Source organism: Silurus meridionalis, chromosome 10, assembly GCF_014805685.1.
Source record: "Silurus meridionalis isolate SWU-2019-XX chromosome 10, ASM1480568v1, whole genome shotgun sequence".
Lineage (NCBI taxonomy): Eukaryota > Metazoa > Chordata > Actinopteri > Siluriformes > Siluridae > Silurus > Silurus meridionalis.
The window spans coordinates 24,858,320-24,877,276 of record NC_060893.1 but is presented as its reverse complement, the minus strand read 5'-3'; the positions used below and the strand labels follow the sequence as shown (position 1 = coordinate 24,877,276).

Here is an 18,957-nt window from a genome sequence, read left to right as displayed (position 1 = left end):
CTATAGAGCTTCAACCCTCTTTAATAGCTTTTGGGATGAATGTAAACACTGACTGCACCCCAGGCCTCCTCACCTTTCCCACCTACATCACTACCTGACTTTACTAATACACATGTGTCTGAATGAATCTTCATAAAATCCAGTGGAACATCTTCCCAGAAAAGTTTTTTAAAGGACTATTTAAAGAATTCCATACAATAAATGAATAATTCAGTCAGCCAGTGACAGTGACAGTATAAAGCACAAATAAAGAAAAATAAAATGAAGACGTTATACTGAATCAAAAGCTAAAACAAGGAATACACTTGCAAGAGTTTTACATATAGGCACTAACATATACATTTAAATTGTATAACCTTTTTTATCTCTATAAAGCTTTTATGAGAACATGTCCATTATTAAAAGCCAGTATCAGGCCATGCATTTCACCTCCAGGCCTTCAGTGGTGTCTGAACCAATCCACCTTTTAATACCATCATTATGGTGTCACGTCTACAGAAACCATCAGTTTTATAGAGAAGCACAGTAGAACAAAGCGCTGCATCACATACAGGAATCTCATAGTAAAAATGAATGTAATTACTAAAACAAGAAACCCAATAAACACAATTCAACATGTCTTCTTTCACTGTAGCCACAACTGCACCTCACACATACATCATCTCTAGCAGAAGCCTCGATATTCACCTCATCCTGATCTCATAATTATGAGTTACTAACTCAAAATTATGACTTAGTATCTCATAATTATGTTTTAGTATCTCATAATTATGAAATAAGTTGGGGCAGTCTGTGGCAGGGGAGCATTTTAGTGCATAACATCTAAGGGAGCTTTTCTTTGCCACAGTCACCATGGCTGCTCTTCAGCGATAAATACACATCATTCACTGTTCGTAACTGTTAGATTCTGTAAAGCTGCTTTGAGACAATGTCTGTTGTGAAAAGCGCTTTAGAAATAAACTTGACTTGACTTGTGATGTTAGAAAGGTTGGAGTTGATGAGAGAGTCTTTTCATGAATCGCCATCTGTGAGGGTTAAAAGAAAAGAAAATAGTGGATTATATAATCTTTCACATTATTTCTGGGGAAACTCAATTACCATCAGTACTGTTTATACTGAACATTTCAGGTTGAGGTTTTGTTGGGAAAATGTATGTTGCAATCGCAGTGCTATATAATTGAAAAAGATTTGGCACTTTACATCTTATCTTTTGTGACTATACTTAAGTCAGTTCAGTGTATGTTTCTACTTGACTTAAGTGTTGGTTTACTTAACTTTACTTAACTACAATTCAAAATTTATTTGCTGATAAAAAATGAGCCCAAAGTCAAAATCAACTCAAAAGATAAAAACCAAAGAACCAACTTAAATATCTGACTCAGATATTTATCTGACTCATAGATGTGACTCAAAGACGCAAGTAAAATTTTTGACTGAAAGATCTGAATCTAAGCCCTATCAAATATACATATATTTCTCAAAGAGCTCACAGATTTGACTTAAACGCACAACTCAAATATTTAACTGAAAGAGTTTACTTCAATCTAACCTAGATGTCTCAGTTCAGCTTAATTTAGGCTCAGGTTGTCCACGCTCTGAACCACGTGTGAAATCTGGCCAATAGGCAACATCGCCACAACCAGGAGCTACAAAATGGCTGCGCTGTGGTAGCGACATTAGCTTCTGCTTATTCAGGTACGCGTTTTGTGTGTGAGATTCTGTTCAAGCATGGCAGCCCCATTTGGGCTGGACGCCACGGTGCAGACGTGGCCGAGGCTGTGTCTGTATGCCTTCCCCCCGATTGCACTGCTCTCGGGAGTTCTGCAGAGAGTTTGCCGGGATGGAGCCCGTCTGCTCCTGCTAGCACCTTGTTGGCCGGGCAGACCATGGTTCGCGGACCTGTTGTCCCTCCTCGAGGGCCCTCACCCCCGCTCAGAGTTGTGGAGGCTATGGCTGTGGCCCCTGAGGGAGCACAGTTTATAGCAGCTGGTCTCTCTACTGATGTAGTAGAAACCATCCTTCATTCCAGAGCTCCCTCCACAAGGAGGTTGTATGCTGCAAGGTGGCGTCTGTTCACAATGTGGTGTGAGCACCACCAGTGAGACCCAGTTAAGTCAAGTCAAGTCTAATCAAGGTTATTTCTATAGCGCTTTTAACAACAGACATTGTCTCAAAGCAGCTTTACAGAAATCAACAGTCAACTGCCGGTTAACTGCCCGGTTGGTTCAGTTCTGGAGTTCTTGAAGGAACAGTTTGCAACAACGTTGACTCATTCAACCCTGAAGGTTTACGTGTCCACTATTGCGGCTTATATTACCCTGCCTGCGGGGCAGTCGCTGGGTAGGCACCCTCTTATTACACGTTTTCTCTGCGGCGCCTGGAGGCTGAAGCCTGGGACGTGATCCACAGTGCCATTGTGCTGGTGGCTCAATCGGAGCCCCCCTTCGAGCCCCTAGCCAAAGTGGCCCTTAGGTACCTGTCTGTGAAGAACGCTTTCCTCCTGGCAATTTCCTCCCTGAAGAGGGTCCTACAGGCTCTGTCCATGGCCTTGTCTACCTAACCTGTCGTGCTGCAGGCATTCTACCCTCCTCCGTTTTTAGCCCCTGACCAGGAGAAGCAAAACCAGCTGTGTTCTATGCGAGCACTGGACACGCTCTTCAAAGGAGGAGTCCGTAGAGAAAGTCACAGCAACTGTTTGTCTGCTATGGCCCAAACAGGAAGGGATTCCCTGACAATAACTCTTAGCAGTATGGTACTGGATGCTATCTCATCGTCTTATGAGTCCTCTGGTCTCCCTGCTCCGCTCTGGGTCAAGGCTCACTCCACTCAAAGTGTGGCGGCCTATTTGGCCTGGTCTGCTGGAGTCTCACTCCAGGACATCTGCGACGCTGCAGGCTGGTCCACCCCGCTGACCTTCGTCAGGTTTTATGACCTCGACCGTAGAGCCACTCTGGGCTCCTATGTCCAATATGCTGGTTGTGAGGCTCTCACACACTAGGCAGGGTCTGGTCAGTGTGGTGTGATTGGACACTCATTTCCAAAGCGTTGCGACGCAGCTAGAGTTCCTGTAACCCTAACCCTAACCCTAACCCTAACCCTAGATCCCTGAGGGAACGAGACGCTGCGTCCCTGGGCCACACTCCCTGCGTTGCTGCGGCACTTACCTTCTCTTTTTGCAGAAGCTAATGTTGCTACCACAGTGCAGCCATTTTGTAGCTACTGGTTGTTGCAACGTTGCCCGCCGATGACGTCACGACTTGCCTATTGGCCAGATTTCACACGTGGTTCAGAGCGTGGACAACGTGAGGCATTCCCAAAGTGTTGCGGCGCAGCGTCCTGTTCCCTCAGGGAACTATGGTTACATATGTAACATATAGATGATGTAAGATAGTCATCTACTTGCACCACTAGATGTTATTAATGTGACTTCTATTGAAAAATCTTTCTTTGCAGAATTAAACTCAGAATTGTTTTTTTTATTTTATTTATCCATCATTTGCTTACGAAAGCAGGGGTCTGGAGATCAATATCAGCTATGTGTAGGTCAAGGTGCGGGAAGGAGACAGGAAATGACGTATGGCTTGATCGACAAAATATGAAAACTTTATTTTCTGTTGCCTTGGATGCCAATATAAGAATTGTTAGCTTTTAAACACTGTCCACTGTGTAACAAAAAATAAAACAACTATAAAAACATTTTTATTTACATGACATTTTGCTAAGGATACAGGGAGCCACAGTAGGGGAGGATACAGCTCCAGAGCTGGAGGTTGCTGACCCCCAAATTAGCTGTATTACTGGTTGGGTTACAGTCTACATTATTTTAGATCATTTTGTCCAGGCCTAAATGGGTAAAAGCTCTGGTATTGTTGGAAAAGCAAAAATGAAATGCCATTTGTTCAAACTAGCTGTTGGTTTGACAGAAATAGTCTAGAACAAGAGCACACAAGTTTGTTCACAGTCTGTTTAAAAGTAAAACATTTTTTTTTAAATCTCTTTAGTAAAAGTAAAGATTTTTTTTCTGTCATTGTTTTTCCATTTGTAACATGTAATAGTTCACTTGAATCAAAGAGCAGAGAAAGAAATGGAGCACTTTACCTGACTCTATTCCCATCCCCTGTACAGTTTAATCCTCTGTTGCTGCTCAAGTTTCAGAATGAGGTCATATTCGACTCTTCCTCTGTGTACACCAGAATTGACTAATGGATGATGCCAGTGGTCAAAGTAATGGTACCATCGTCGGTTTGCACTGGCCCCGAATCCGAATACATTCACCTGCGACAGAAAGAGATTATACTCATTATTTCTCCTTGAGTTTTTTGTTGGGAAACAAATAAAGGGAATAAATGTTTTATTAACGGGCTTTATTTCTTAAGAATCTTCATCGTTTGGTTATTTAGTTATTTTTGGCCTGGCATTACATCAAAATCACGCAGACTAATGATTTATTGGCTGCAGTATTTATGATACATATGCAAAAGGTAATTTTACTTATAGTAATAATCATTTTAAAGTTTTTACCTAGTCGCAGATGTGCATCGCCAACATGAGCATGATGAAGCCAGTGGACGGATATTTCCCTTGTTTCTTCAGCCAGCTTTCGTAGATGTACCTCATAAACTCTGGATTAATGATCATCACCTTTGAAAACAACATCAAAAAACTTATTCCGTTTTTGGTAGATCCAAATCAAAGCAAACTTTAAATGATCTGAAGGATCATGCGATCTAGTATAGTAACTGATACTCACTTTAGCAATATCGCTACAGCGGACTAGTCGCAGAAAGAGCCGATCGCTCTCCTTTAATAAGGGCAGGGCATCTTATGTCTATGAATCTCTTTGTGGAGACATTTCACATAAGGAATCTCCATTGTCAGTGCTTTTTAGCAATTAGAGACAATGTGTTTTAAAGTTACATTTTCTGACTTTGGAATGTATTCAGGATAGAACAGTTAAAACTTTGGTTTTGAAAGTGACAGCTGTATGTGAAAAAACCTGTATTGATTGCAATTATATACTGATGATATGTTGTTAACATATAGCCGCTATACAAATTAACATTTACATGTATTGCATAAATACACCACTTAGTCCTACAATAGAGTAATAGAGATCCTGCATAATTACACCAACATGCCCTTCATTATTATCATCAATTATTTATTATAATTATGATTATTTAATATGAATAAATATAATTACATAATTACAGCAATTTTATTCATTATTTATCATTAGCATTATTTTTAGCACCACAAAAAATTTTTCTCCTCCTGACTCATTGGGATGCACAATGTATTATCCTATACACATCCCAGTGCACTCAGGATTGGTGGAGATCGATGGAGCTACCAATTCTACCCCCAAGTATCTAAGTGAATCGGCCAAACTTTTCTGTTACTCACCTTGTCCTTGTTCGCTTTTACTGTCGGCTTCACGTGAAGATATGTGCTGAAATGTGAGATAAAGAAACAAACACCATTCTTTACTTCTAGTACATTGCCCTGTGCGTGGTCTTTGCCCCGACGTCCTTCTCATAACCTTTGGTTGGACCATGGTTCATCCTGTGGGAGAAATTCGACAAGGTTTCCTGCCATTGTACAGCATTACGGACAGACTCTCTAAAGGTTAAGTTACATCAAATATGGCAAGTAATCTGTGAGCCAGTAATAAAATATAATCAGGCCATTACACAAATCTCCAGACAGTAATTACACCCAAATCTAACATTACTTGCACAGAAAAAAGTACCATTTATATGACACTCTTGCATCTCAGGTTTTGTTTTAATTGAGCAAATCCTTATAGGCTTGACAGCATTATTAGGAGAAATATCCTAGTTATGCTATTTTCGATTTCTTGTTACACGTTTTCAGAAGTAATTGATGAACTTGTGACCGATCCGGGATGTGTTTTTCCATCACTCCAAGAGTTCCCTGTACTTGCTAGGTTTTTCTGCACCCGTGACCAGCAGTCTTTGAAAAGGGCCTGTATGCAATTACTGGGTGGGTCTTGACTAAAAAAAATGAACAATGCACTCTAGAAACCATTGCCACTGATGGTTGCTTGGCCAAATTAGAGCCTGGCAGCTTTGTGGTCCAGCATGTACATTATATGGACAAAAGTATTGGAACACTTGACTTTTTCAGCCATATGTGGTTCTTTCCCAAACTGTTACCATGAAGTTGGAGGCACACAATTGTATCAGACGTCTTTGAATGCTGTAGCATGAAATTTTCCATTTACTTGAACTAGGAGACCCGAACTTGTTCCAGCATGACAATGCCCCTGTGCTCAAAGCCAGCTCCATGAAGATCTGCTTTACATGGGTTGGAGAGGAAGATCTCCTGCTTTAGAGCTTTGACCTCAACCTTATTGAACATAATGAATGTAAGCACTGCCTCTTTACCTCACCTCAATTCAATTCAATTCAATTCATTTTTATTTGTATAGCGCTTTTAACAATGAACATTGTCTCAAAGCAGCTTTACACAGATAATGTGGTGATTAAACATAAATATGTTCTTTGTAAGTATGTTTGTCCCTGATGAGCAACTGTGGCAAGGAAAAACTCCCCGAGATGGCATAAGAAAGAAACCTTGAGAGGAACCAGACCCAAGAGGGAACCCATCCTCATCTGGGTTGCACCAAATGTCCATTTGAAGCAGATATACAATGTTGTGGGGTACAGTGATGATGATCAGAAGCAAACTGCACTCCCGAGTCAGTGCAGCAGACCGCCGACACCAACTACAGTCCAATCCGTCCTCAAAGCACCCGTTCTACTCCGAATTAAGAGACCGTCCCGAGCTGCACAGAAGTGTGAAGATCCAAGGAGGGAGAGGGGCAGGAACACTGGTCACTGGAGCCTCAGGAGCATGTTTAACTCGACCGAAGAGAGAGAGAGAGAGAGAGAGAGAGAGAGAGGGTGACGGAAGAGAAGGATATGGATTATTAAGTGTAACTATTGGTGTACGAAAGTTAATGTCACTGTGCAGTTTGGACTCCGGCAAGACTCGCTATGGCAGCATAACTAAAAGGGAGAACCAGAAGGTAACACAGACATGAGGGATCTCTGGGATGAGGCGACCCACCACACCACCGTCAACAAACCTGAGTGAGCGTGTGAATGTGAGGGGCGACAGCATACAAATATACCAGTTCACCAAACACTCTATATCCATGTTCCCTCCAGATCTGTGCCTTTACCTAAGAGAAATCTACTGATAAAAGGCTTGACTAAATAAATACGTTTTCAACCTCGACTTGAACACTGAGACTGTGTCTGAGTCCCGAACACTGATTGGAAGGCTGTTCCATAACTGTGGGGCTTTATAAGAGAAAGATCTGCCCCCTGCTGTAGTCTTCATTATTTGAGGAACCAACAGATAGCCAGCACCTTTTGATCTAAGTAGGCGTGGAGGATCATACTGGTACAGAAGTTCACTCAGATACTGCGGTGCGAGACCGTTAAGTGCTTTATCGTCAGTAGTAATATTTTATAATCAATGCGAGATTTGATTGGGAGCCAGTGTAGACTGATTAAAACAGGGGTGATGTGGTCATATTTCCTAGATCTAGTGAGGACCCTTGCTGCTGCATTCTGGACTAACTGAAGCTTATTGATGCACTTACTCGCACACCCAGACAGTAAAGCGTTACAGTAGTCTAATCTAGAAGTAACAAAAGCATGAACCAGTTTTTCTGCATCCTGTAACGACATCATATTTCTAATCTTAGCAATATTTCTAAGGTGAAAGAAGGCGATTCTGGTGATATTATTCACGTGAGACTCAAAGGAAAGACTCGGGTCAATAATCACACCAAGGTCTTTGACAGCCGTACATGCTGAAACAGAAACACCATCCAGAGATGCTACGAATCGGAAAGTTTACTTCTAGCTGCATGTGGTCCTAGTAAAAGTACTTCCGTCTTATCTGAGTTGAGCAGAAGAAAGTTATTAAGCATCCACTGTCTAATGTCCTTTACACACTTCTCAACATTGTTAAGCTGATCTCTCTCATCTGGCTTTGCTGAAATATACAGCTGTGTGTCATCAGCATAGCAATGGAAGCGAATCCCATGTTTATGAATAATTTCACCAAGAGGCAGCATATATAAAGAGAAAAGCAGTGGGCCTAAGACAGATCCTTGAGGAACACCAAACTTTACCTCATAGAGCGTGGAGAACTCACCATTTACATCCACAAACTGATAGCGATCAGTCAAATAAGACCTGAGCCAAGAGAGCTGTTCCTTTATTCCTACAACATTCTCAAGTCTAGCAAGCAGTATAGTGTGATCAATGGTGTCAAAAGCTGCACTAAGGTCGAGCAAAACAAGTAAGGAGACAAAACCCTGATCAGAGGCCAATAACAGGTCATTTACCACCTTAACTAGCGCCGTCTCTGTGCTATGATGAGGCCGAAATCCTGACTGATACATTTCAAAATGTTATTCATAAGCAGATGTGAGCATAACTGCTGTGCTACAACCTTTTCTAAAATTTTGGATATAAAGGGGAGATTTGATATCGGTCTGTAGTTGGACAACTGACATGGGTCAAGGTCAGGTTTCTTAATAAGGGGGTGGATAACTGCCAGTTTGAAGGATTTCGGTACATAACCAGTGCTAATGGAAGAGTTAATTATTTTTAAAACAGGTTTGATTACCTCTGGAGCTATCTGTTTAAAGAAACTAGTAGGCAAGGGATCGAGAATACAGGTTGATGATTTTGATGAGGAGATTAATGAAATTAAGTCACTCTCATGAATAGTAGTGAAGCTTTGTAATTGATTGTCTGCTATAATGACACTGCTGTCTACAGGGTTACTTGTAAAATAATTTGGATTTATATTAACCGCCTGGTTTTCTTGCCTGATGTTTTCAATTTTATTATTAAAAAAGTTCATGAAATCATTACTACCTATTGATGGTGTGCATGTTAGCGCAGTGCTTTTATTCCCTGTTAATTTTGCTACCGTGCTGAATAAAAATCTAGGATTATGCTTGTTATTTTCTATGAGGGTGGAGAAATATGCTGATCTGGCAGCACTAAGAGATTTTCTATAATTTAGGAGGCTCACCTACATCAGGTCCCGACCCTACTAACACCCTTGTGTCTGGGTAAGCACAAATCTCCAGTAGGCACACTCCACAGTCTAAAGGAACATCTTCCCAGAAGAGTGGAGGGAATGGTGTTGCTTAAAAAACACATCCCATACTTATGACCAGGTGTCCTAAATGTCATTAATGTAAATGCTTTTGCATGACGTATTTAGTGTTCACTTGAAGAGGTTTCTAGTGAAGTTCTCAGTTATGAGTATAAAAAGATTTTTGCAAGCACCGTTAAATGTTCTACTCTAATTGGTCAGATGGTTTTGGCTTATGTTCTATTGTAGCAGCAATGAAAAAGGGTGCTGTAAGAGCAAAATGCACAACAGCTGCATAAGGGTTTTATTTCTCTTACACCACTTTAATTAAATACATGAATGCCAATGATATTGTTTAAAATAGCAGCTGTAAACAGGTTATCCATCACCAGACCCATGTTTCTTCTCTCTCTTGAAGTTGACGACAGCTTTAATCCCAATTGTTACAAGTCAACAACACTGGAGACTCTTTCCATAACCAGTGTAACCTCATGGTGTTTTTATCTTACATAAGTTCAACACCCTTTTATCTTATTAGCATGGATGGAGATGTAGACAGTTTAAACAGGGGGAGTGGTAGCTCAGTGGATAAGATAACCTTTGGCCAAAAGGTTGTGAGTTAAAATATTAAAAGATTTGCAGTATTTGCGAGACATCTTATCCAGAACAACTTACAGTTATCTCATTCATACAACTGAGCAGGACCTGTTCGAGCTTGGTATTGCTGGGATTTGAAATCACGACCTTCTGATCAAAGTCCAACCTCCTAGCCACTGAGCTACCACTGGTGTCTGAGAGATGTCACTGCTGTGCCTCTAAACAAGGCCCTTAACCATGAATGATTTAGTTGTAATGAGGTAATTGTAAGTTCTTCTGTAAAAAGGTGTCCTTTAAACGCTATAAATAAAAATAGATGATGATCCTACCTGAAGACAAAGTCGTGAGAGTCTATAATCGCACCGTAATGGGACCTGATGAGGTTGGCCGAGTTGCCGACCACAGCACAGGTTCTACAGCGGTCAGGACTGGAATCATTATAGTGGTCTTCATCACGGAACAACGAGAACAGAGGATCCACGACATCACTAAGTTTCACTGTTCGTGCCGGCTGGAGCCTCTGCCACATGGAAAAGAGTGTATTGTTGCAGAATAAAGCGTGTTATAAAACGTATAATATAAGCAGCACTAATAATGAGAATGTTATTCGAACATTGTTATAACATAAAACATTATGATAATAGAATAATGTCTGCATTAGGAATCTTCCTGTGGTTAAATGTTTGTCTTCTCCTCCCCAATGGTGTTCATTCTCCATTATCATCCAAATAGAACACACACACACACACACACACACACACACACACACACACGCGAGTCAAAACGGATTGTTTTCATTGCAGTGTTGCTGGAATGAATCCAAACCTGTACAGTGAGCTGAGCAAGAAAACTATCGCTTCAACATAATAGAAACAATTATGACCAAAGGTCATTGTGCAATATGCACACACAGACAAACGTTTTTTGTGTGTAGCTGTCAAAGTACAATGAAAATACAGTTTTACAAAAATATGAGCTTATTGTGGGTGTATTCAATATATACAGCATATCTGTCTTAATAATGGATTCTGAATGCCTGGAAGCTGTCAGTCAAAACCATCGGACAAATAGGTAGTTGTGGTCAGTTTAATGACACACATGAGCACACACACACACACACACACACACACACACACACACACACACACACACACACACACACTGCATATAAGAAAAATGTAATGTTGTAACTGTAAGTCTTACTGTGGACTTAATAATAGAATATATATATATATATAGCACATGTCTTTGTGTCTTCTTATCAGTCTTGACAGTATTTGATGTCACAACACAACGTATCAGGTAACACTGATGAACAATGATGAAGGAGTGCACATATCTGCTTCTTCTTTTTAAAACTGAAGTGTAGGTATGAATGGATAAATATGGATGAAATTTCCTGTTGTTATTTTCCATGTAGTTTATAATACAGTATAACAGTATAATATACTGCTATTATTAAGACATACAGCCTTCATCTGAAGTATTAAAACAGCAGGACAAGTTCATTGTAAAAAACATAGCCATTCAAAAGTATTGGAACAGACAGTCCTGAAGTAAATGAAAGCGAATAGAACGCCGTTGTTGTTTGTAATAACTGTCATAGCAGAAATGCGTTTGGTTTTTCCATTGTAAAGTCTTTTCTGTGCTTTTTCCTTTTGGTTTTTCTCTTCCGTCTCAAACCCTCCATTTGATTGCTACCAGTGTTTGTTTTCATTCCAATATATCAGTTTCCGTGTTAACATGTGACAATAGTTTTTAGACATCGGAATGCATTGGAATGATAAGATCTTGTTTTCCATCATCAATACTGGTTAGTGAACGCATACCAAAACCAAGTCATGACCATCCTGAGATTTGAACTCACAACCTTCAGTCACTTTAAACACTGAGCTACGACTTTGAGCTCAAACCTGAACACCTTCATTGTGAAGCAAAAACAAAAGCCTTGGCCCTGACTTTCAACTGCTTTAACTTAGGACTCTATTTTAACTTGAAATAAAGGCAAAATCAAAGCACTTTGAGTTTTCTTTAGTGTTTTTTTCTAGTGACTGCTTGCTTCATCCACACGCCTACTCAAAAAAACAAACAAACCACAACAAATCTCATTCATAATTGTAATCCAATATTCAGGAATTTTGTCATTTTCTATCCGAATCTTTATATTGAAATCACTACATTGTCTACAAAATGTCGGGACTGATGTAACAGTATAGGATTTTTAGGTTTATGTGGAGTAATTTCCTAATCATTCCTATTACTATTAGTATATTTGTGCTGAAAAAAAGCCTCATCTGACATTTTTATACCATTTTCCCCTTGTTTGTTGCATATTTTATGTAAGACAGAAGCAGAAAGCAAGACGCATTACACAGCTAATTGAGGAGAATTCCCACAAATAAAAGAGCTCTGAATGCAGCAATACATTGGTGGTGAAACTTGTTCTAGAAGGATCCGGAGTGACTGGGATGCAGGAGGATACACACTGTGTGTATGAAAACGTCTGGAATCAGGTTAAGGTTCACGAAGGTTTCATCTCTTACAATCACGTTTTTCTTTTCTTTTAATTAATAATGAAAAATTGATCGAAAGTTCACTTGTTCAAAATTCAATGAAATCTCACAATTCAACGTGAACAAAAGGTTTTAAAAGGTTTTCTGCATGAACCATATTGTTGAGCATAAAAGTTGAGATAAGAGAGAGAGAAAATGTATACATATGTCCTGTATATATATACACAAACACACAAGTGAAGGTAAAACAGACGAAATAAATAATTAAGAATATTTCATTCGGTTTGATCTTGTAGTTTGTAAACCTGTCATCATTTAAATTCATATTAATATGATGATATTATATATTAATATTATGCTGAAATCAATGAGGTTTAATAAATAATAATAAATAATCCATTAATCACTCAATTAATTAATAAATAAAAAAATGACAGAAAAATGGAAGCAAAAAGAAGAAATTATGTGGTATTTAAAAAAAAATAATATGAACAATTGTAGTCTAGTGGTTAGGATGCGGTGCTCTCACCGCTGCGGCCTGAGTTCAATCCCCGGTCAGGGAACCAACCCCAGCCACTCTTAGTGCCGGTCCCAAGCCCGGATAATTGGGGAGGGTTGCGTTAGGAAGGACATCCAGCGTAAAAACATGCCAAATCAAACATGCGGATGATCCACTGTGGCGCCCCCTAACGGGAGAAGCCGAAAGAATGTTTAATATGAACAATTGAATGAACGAATTATTTATTTATGAATCAATTTGAAATTAAAAAAGAAAAAAAAAAAAACGCATCCAAACCTCGCCATCCACTAGTTGTGCGTGAGTGCGCTGAGATTGCTGTTGGTCCTGTTCAAAAGAGTTGGCACCCTGCTGTTGAAGCGCTCCATGAACCACGAGTCCTCCTGCGGTTCCTTTACGCAGCCCCTGCACGCGCACAGCTTTGGCGCTTCGAAGTCGAAGAAATCGTCCAAGCCGTATCTGAAATTGACTCGGAACACACACAAGAACATCGTCCACATGGTCACGTAGATGAGATGACTCTTGAATTTCATCCTCTCTTGGGGGAAAAAACAATAAACAGGGGGGCCGGGAAAATAATTAAATAAAATACAATAAAATAAAATAATATATAAATAAAAAAGAGAGAAAATAAAATAAATATACTAGATCATTGTCCTGCTGCTAAAGGAAGGCCTCGAAAACTGCCAGCCTACAAGTAGTATTGGTTCCCGTTTCAGAATAGGTTCTTCTCAAGGTTTCTTTCTAATGAGGTCTGAGGTATTATCATCATCATCACCACCTTTGACTCTCTCAAAATGGATAAACTGGGGCGAGTGGGAGTTCAGTGGTTAAGGCACTTTCTGATCAGAAGGTCGGGAGGTCGGGTGGAGCTGCCACTCTATATGTATATGTGACAAAGTCTTTTCTAAACGTATGAAATTATTCTGTATACATTTGTATAATTTCATACGTTTAGAAAAGACTTTGTCACATATACATATAGAGTGGCAGCTCCATTACCTCCGACTCTCACAGAGATTGTTCCAGATTCTCTGAATCATTGGATGATATTATGCACCTGTAGATGATAATATCATCCAATGATTCAGAGAATCTGGAACAATCTCTGTGCGTAAGGGTCAAGCCCGGAAAACCATACTGGATGCCTGTGATCTTCAGGCCCTTAGACGGCACTGCATCACAAACAGGAATGCTACTGTAATGGAAATCACAACATGGTCTCAGGAATACTTCCAGAAAATATTGTCGGTGAACACAATCCACCGTGCCATTCGCTGCCGGCTACAACTCTATCGGTCAAGAAAGAAGCCGTATCTATACATGATCCAGAAGCTAAGGCTCATTTTAAATGAACTGTGAAAAATTGGAAAACTGTTCTGTGGTCAGACGATTCAAAATTTGAAGTTCTTTTTGGAAAACTGGGACCCATGTCATCTGGACTAAAGAGGATAAGGACAACCCAAGTTGTTATCAGCAGTCAGTTCAGAAACCTGCATCTCTGATGGTATGGGGTTGCATGAGTGCATGTGGCATGGGCAGCTTACACATCTGGAAAGGTACCCTTAATGCTGAAAGGTATATCCAAGTTCTAGAACAACATATGCTCCCATCCAGACGTCGTCTCTTTCAGGTAAAGCCCTTGCATTTTCCAACATGACAATGCCAGACCACATACTGCATAAATTACAACATCATGGCTGCGTAGAAAAAGGATCTGGGTACTGAAACCAGCCTGCAGTCCAGATCTTTCACCCATAGAAAACATTTGATGCATCATAAAGAGGAAAATGCGAAAAGAAGACCTAAGACAGTTAAACAAGAAGCCTGAATTAGACAAAATGAGACAACATTCCTATTCCTTAAACTTGAGCAACTTGTCTCCTCAGTCCCCAGACATTTGCAGACTGTTATAAAAAGAAGAGGGGACACCACACAGTGGCCTTGTCCTAACCTTTTTAAGATGTGTTGATGCCATGAAATTTAAAATCAACTTATTTTTCCCTTAAAATGATAAAATGTTCTCAGTTTAAACATTTGATATGTCATCTATGTTGTATTCGGAATAAAATCTTGAAATTTGAAACTTCCACATCATTGCATTCTTTTTTTATTCACAATTTGTTTAGTGGCCCAACTTTTTTGGAATCAGGTTTGTAGGTTTTTTTAAATAAAAATTATTTTTGAATATATTTTCTCCACCTATAGTAAGCAGTTAAATAGGTGCTATAGTGAGCACGTATGTAAACTTGCTACAATGCGGTAAATGTCAGATTATCAAAGTGACCAATAATTTGTGACCGATATTTTACTGTAAATGTCGATCGATTCCTCCATTTAACTCTTTCTCGAGCGCCTTCTTTTAGAGCCACTGCTGCTACATGAATATGACATTTCACAATGCTACGGAGACCGAGGTGCGTCCTGAGAGTCACATAGAATACAGATTAACAAGGCAGAGGTAGAGCTGTAACTTCCTGAAGCAAAAGTGGGAAGTAATGAATGCTATCAGAATTTTACTTCACTATTTATTCTTCTGACAACATTTTACTTTCACTTATTAAATGTTTGACTTAAATATCTGTATTTTCTACTCCTTACACTTAAAGAATATATATTTTTTACAAATATTTTAACTTTTAATTTTTTAGGCAACAAGAAGTATGCGGATAATGTGGGTGAGACAGAGGGAGGCAGCGACAGAAAAAATTCTTTTTTTTGTATCAATATATTAATATAATGTGAGGTCCAGTTATTAGCATGACACTAAAACAGGTAGTAGTAATTACTTTTTACTTAAGTACATGTCAGAGCCCAAACTTCTTTACTTTAACTTGAGTAAAAAGTTAAACTTTTAGCAGATTCTTTTAAAACATGAATATCTGCACTTCAACTGAGTGAAGGATGTGTTCTTTTGTCATCTCTGTCCTAGAGGCAGAACAGGTAAAGAATGTCTGGTTTTATTTACATATTTTCTTCTTTTTTTTTATTACCACAAAGGCATGTATGTGAAAGGGGCCAAAAGGCTTTTAAGTAAATTGTTATTTTGCTTTCTGTCCAAACCGAAGAAATAAAAGTGAATTATCCGCACCATATTCAGATTTTTTTTCATTGAATCGCATTGTGTTGAATCAAATCGACTGCATCATATTGGGGGTAATTCGGATTACAACACATTGGTAGCTTTAATCATAATGTTATAATGGCACAATGTTATGCCTGGTCATTGTGTTCATTTGTATTATTCTCATTCTGTACGAATAAAAAGACATAAATAGAGTTGACAACAAGTGCAATGTGTTTAACAATTAAATAAAAATCAGATGAAACACCTGAACGCCCTGAACAGCAACCTCACAGTGTTGTGGGGAAAAAAACTTTGATTGCAATATTGAAAAAATGTTTACCTTAAACTTCAGGCATTTTTGCTAAAATAAAAGTTTTTTTCATACTAGTTACTCACACGCACATGCCCATGCATGCACACACACACACACACACACACACACACACACACACCTGCTCGTCACGCGAATAATGTTCAAAAACTTAAAACGCACATATTAGACATACCATTCACCCATCTACATACACATAGGGGAGTGGTTGCTAAGTGGTTAAAGTGCTGGGTTACTGATCGAAAGGTCGGGGGTTCAACCCCCAGTACCGCCAAGCTGCCGCTCTTGAGCCCTTAAGCAAGGTCCTTAACCCTCTGTGCTCCAGGTGTGCCGTATCATGGCTGACCCTGCGGTCTGACCCCTGATTCCAAGCAAGTGGGGAAATGTGAAGAATTTCACTGTGCTGTAATGTTTATGTGACAAATAAAGGTAACTCTTCTACATATGATACGGTGCAGAGAAACATCACAGAAACATAGACTCACAGACTATAAAACACCATCTTCCAGAATGCGGAATGCGGACGCTTCTCTGGCAGACGAGCTAAACATCTTTTACGCTCGCTTTCGAGGCTTCTGCTAACCATGCTAGCAGCACTAGCGGCACAAACAGCATGCACGCTGAGAGAGCCGGAGAGGTAAACACGTTTACAATCTCCGAACAGTGAATACCAGGAAGGCAGCAGGACCAGATGGCATCACAAGTCTGTTTTTGAAAACCTGTGCTGATCTACCATCACCGGTGTTCACTGAGATATTCAACCTCTCCCTGGAACAGGGAACAGTTTTCCTGTCCCAAAGAAACCCCAGCCCACCTGCCTGCCTCAATGACTACTGCCCTGTAGCCCTGACCTCAGTAGTGGTGAAGTGCTTTTAGTGACTGGTCAGAGACTTCATCGCTCCATCACTACCAGACACACTGGATCCTCTACAGTCCGCATACCGCCAGAACCGCTCTTCTAAATAATGCAAAATGCTGTTTGTGGACTACAGTTCAGCATTCAACACCATAATTCCCTCTACGCTCACCTCTAAGTTGGAGGTCCTGCCACTGTGTCAATGGATCTCCAACTTCCTGACAGACAGACCACAAGCCGTACAGGTGGGCAAACACAACTTATCCACTCTTACCCTCAGCACTGAAGCTCCTCAGGGTTGTGTTCTGAGCCCCCTGCTGTACTCACTGTACACATATGACTGTGAGGCCACTTCCAATTCCACCACCATCATCAAGTTTGCTGACAACACTGTTGTGGTGGGCCTGATCTCCATCAACGACGAGACGGCCTACCTACAGAAGATTAAGAACCAGGAAAACAATCTTCTCCTAAACACCAACAAGACTAAGGAGTTGATTGTGGACTTCAGCACGAAGCAGGAGCGGTCATACCAACCGCTAAACATCAATGGGACCACAGTGGAGAGAGTGGACAGTTTCCGGTACCTAGGTGTGACAGAGTGAACTGTCCCTATGGTCAGCATGATGCTACACACACACACATTACACTTTCACTTCTCCTCTGTTCTCGCTACAGTGCTGTGGGTGCACACACGCCAGGTAGCACGCCGCTCGCACACACACACACACACACACACACACACACACACTCACTTCATTCTCTCATCTCTCATCCTGGACAATAAGCGCACACACACACACACACACACAAAAGGACTTCCTAAAACTTTGTGTACATGTTCTTTGTCTCCTTTTGTTTGTTGTTTAAGTTTCATGTACTCACCTGTTTGTTGCGTCGGTCTTCCGGGTTGGGTTTGGATAGCAGCCAACCGGAGCGCTGAATAGCGGTTGGCTTTAAAGTGCCAGCGCTGCGTCGCGCATGCGCGGTAAAACCGGAAGTCGGCAAGTTTATGTTGATGGGACATTTTTTTGGGTGATTATTATTATTATTGGTATTGTTATAATTTTTTTTATTATTATTATTGTTATTATTGGTATTGGTATTGTTATTATGTTTATTATTTATTATGATATATATAATGTTATTACGCCATTCTATGACTGGCTACCAATTACCAAACCCCTTTGGGTGAAATGGGCTTACACTTTATAAACCAGTCTACCACTTCAATTCGGGTTGGAGTTTTAGGAGTGTTGTATTGTGGAGTTAGTGGAGTTGGAGAGCTATTGTAGTGAATGCACATGAGCAGGTGCACCTACTTTGTATGTAGGTTTCTTTGCTTTCCTCGTAATTGTCTTTGTTTTGTTATTTTTCCACTTGTTCTTTTCTGTGGAGTTGTAAGTATTTTGGGCTTTGCAATTGAGCACGCTGTAAATAAACACCACTTTACACGGAACATCACAGCGAGTATTGCCATCATTTGGGTAAAAGGCGAACCCGTAAGGCTGCTCTACCACATTTGGTGTCAGAAGTGGGATGGCTACTCGCAGGACAGTGCCAAGAGGACGCAAAGCCAGGATGGTGCTTCGTTCCCAGACCCAGGCAGCCACTGATGAAGACGGTGCATGGGGAACAGTGGATTCAACTGAGGAAGAAAGAGAGGAGGATTAGTTGCCTCCTGTACGACCCAAGGGTACGGCATCCAGGACTGGAGCAGGGCCACCCATTAAACCATTCGAAGAAGGGATGGCAGAGGTGTTCTGGCAACATGCATGCACAGGAGCAGCAAGAGCAATGCTACCTCCAAGCGCTGCAGACTCTGCAGGAGACCATGCAGCAAGCCATCCAACCAGCTTCTTCATCACTGGGCCTGGAGAGCCCACGAATGGAGCTTCCTACACCAGCTCCCCGTGGAAGTGC

At 40.5% G+C, this 18,957-nt stretch overlaps 1 pseudogene; it reads right to left on the bottom strand.

Moving 5' to 3' along the window:
* Window positions 1-868: 868 nt before the first annotated feature.
* Window positions 869-18,190, bottom strand: LOC124392054 (annotated as a pseudogene).
* Between the last annotated feature and the right edge of the window lie 767 nt (window positions 18,191-18,957).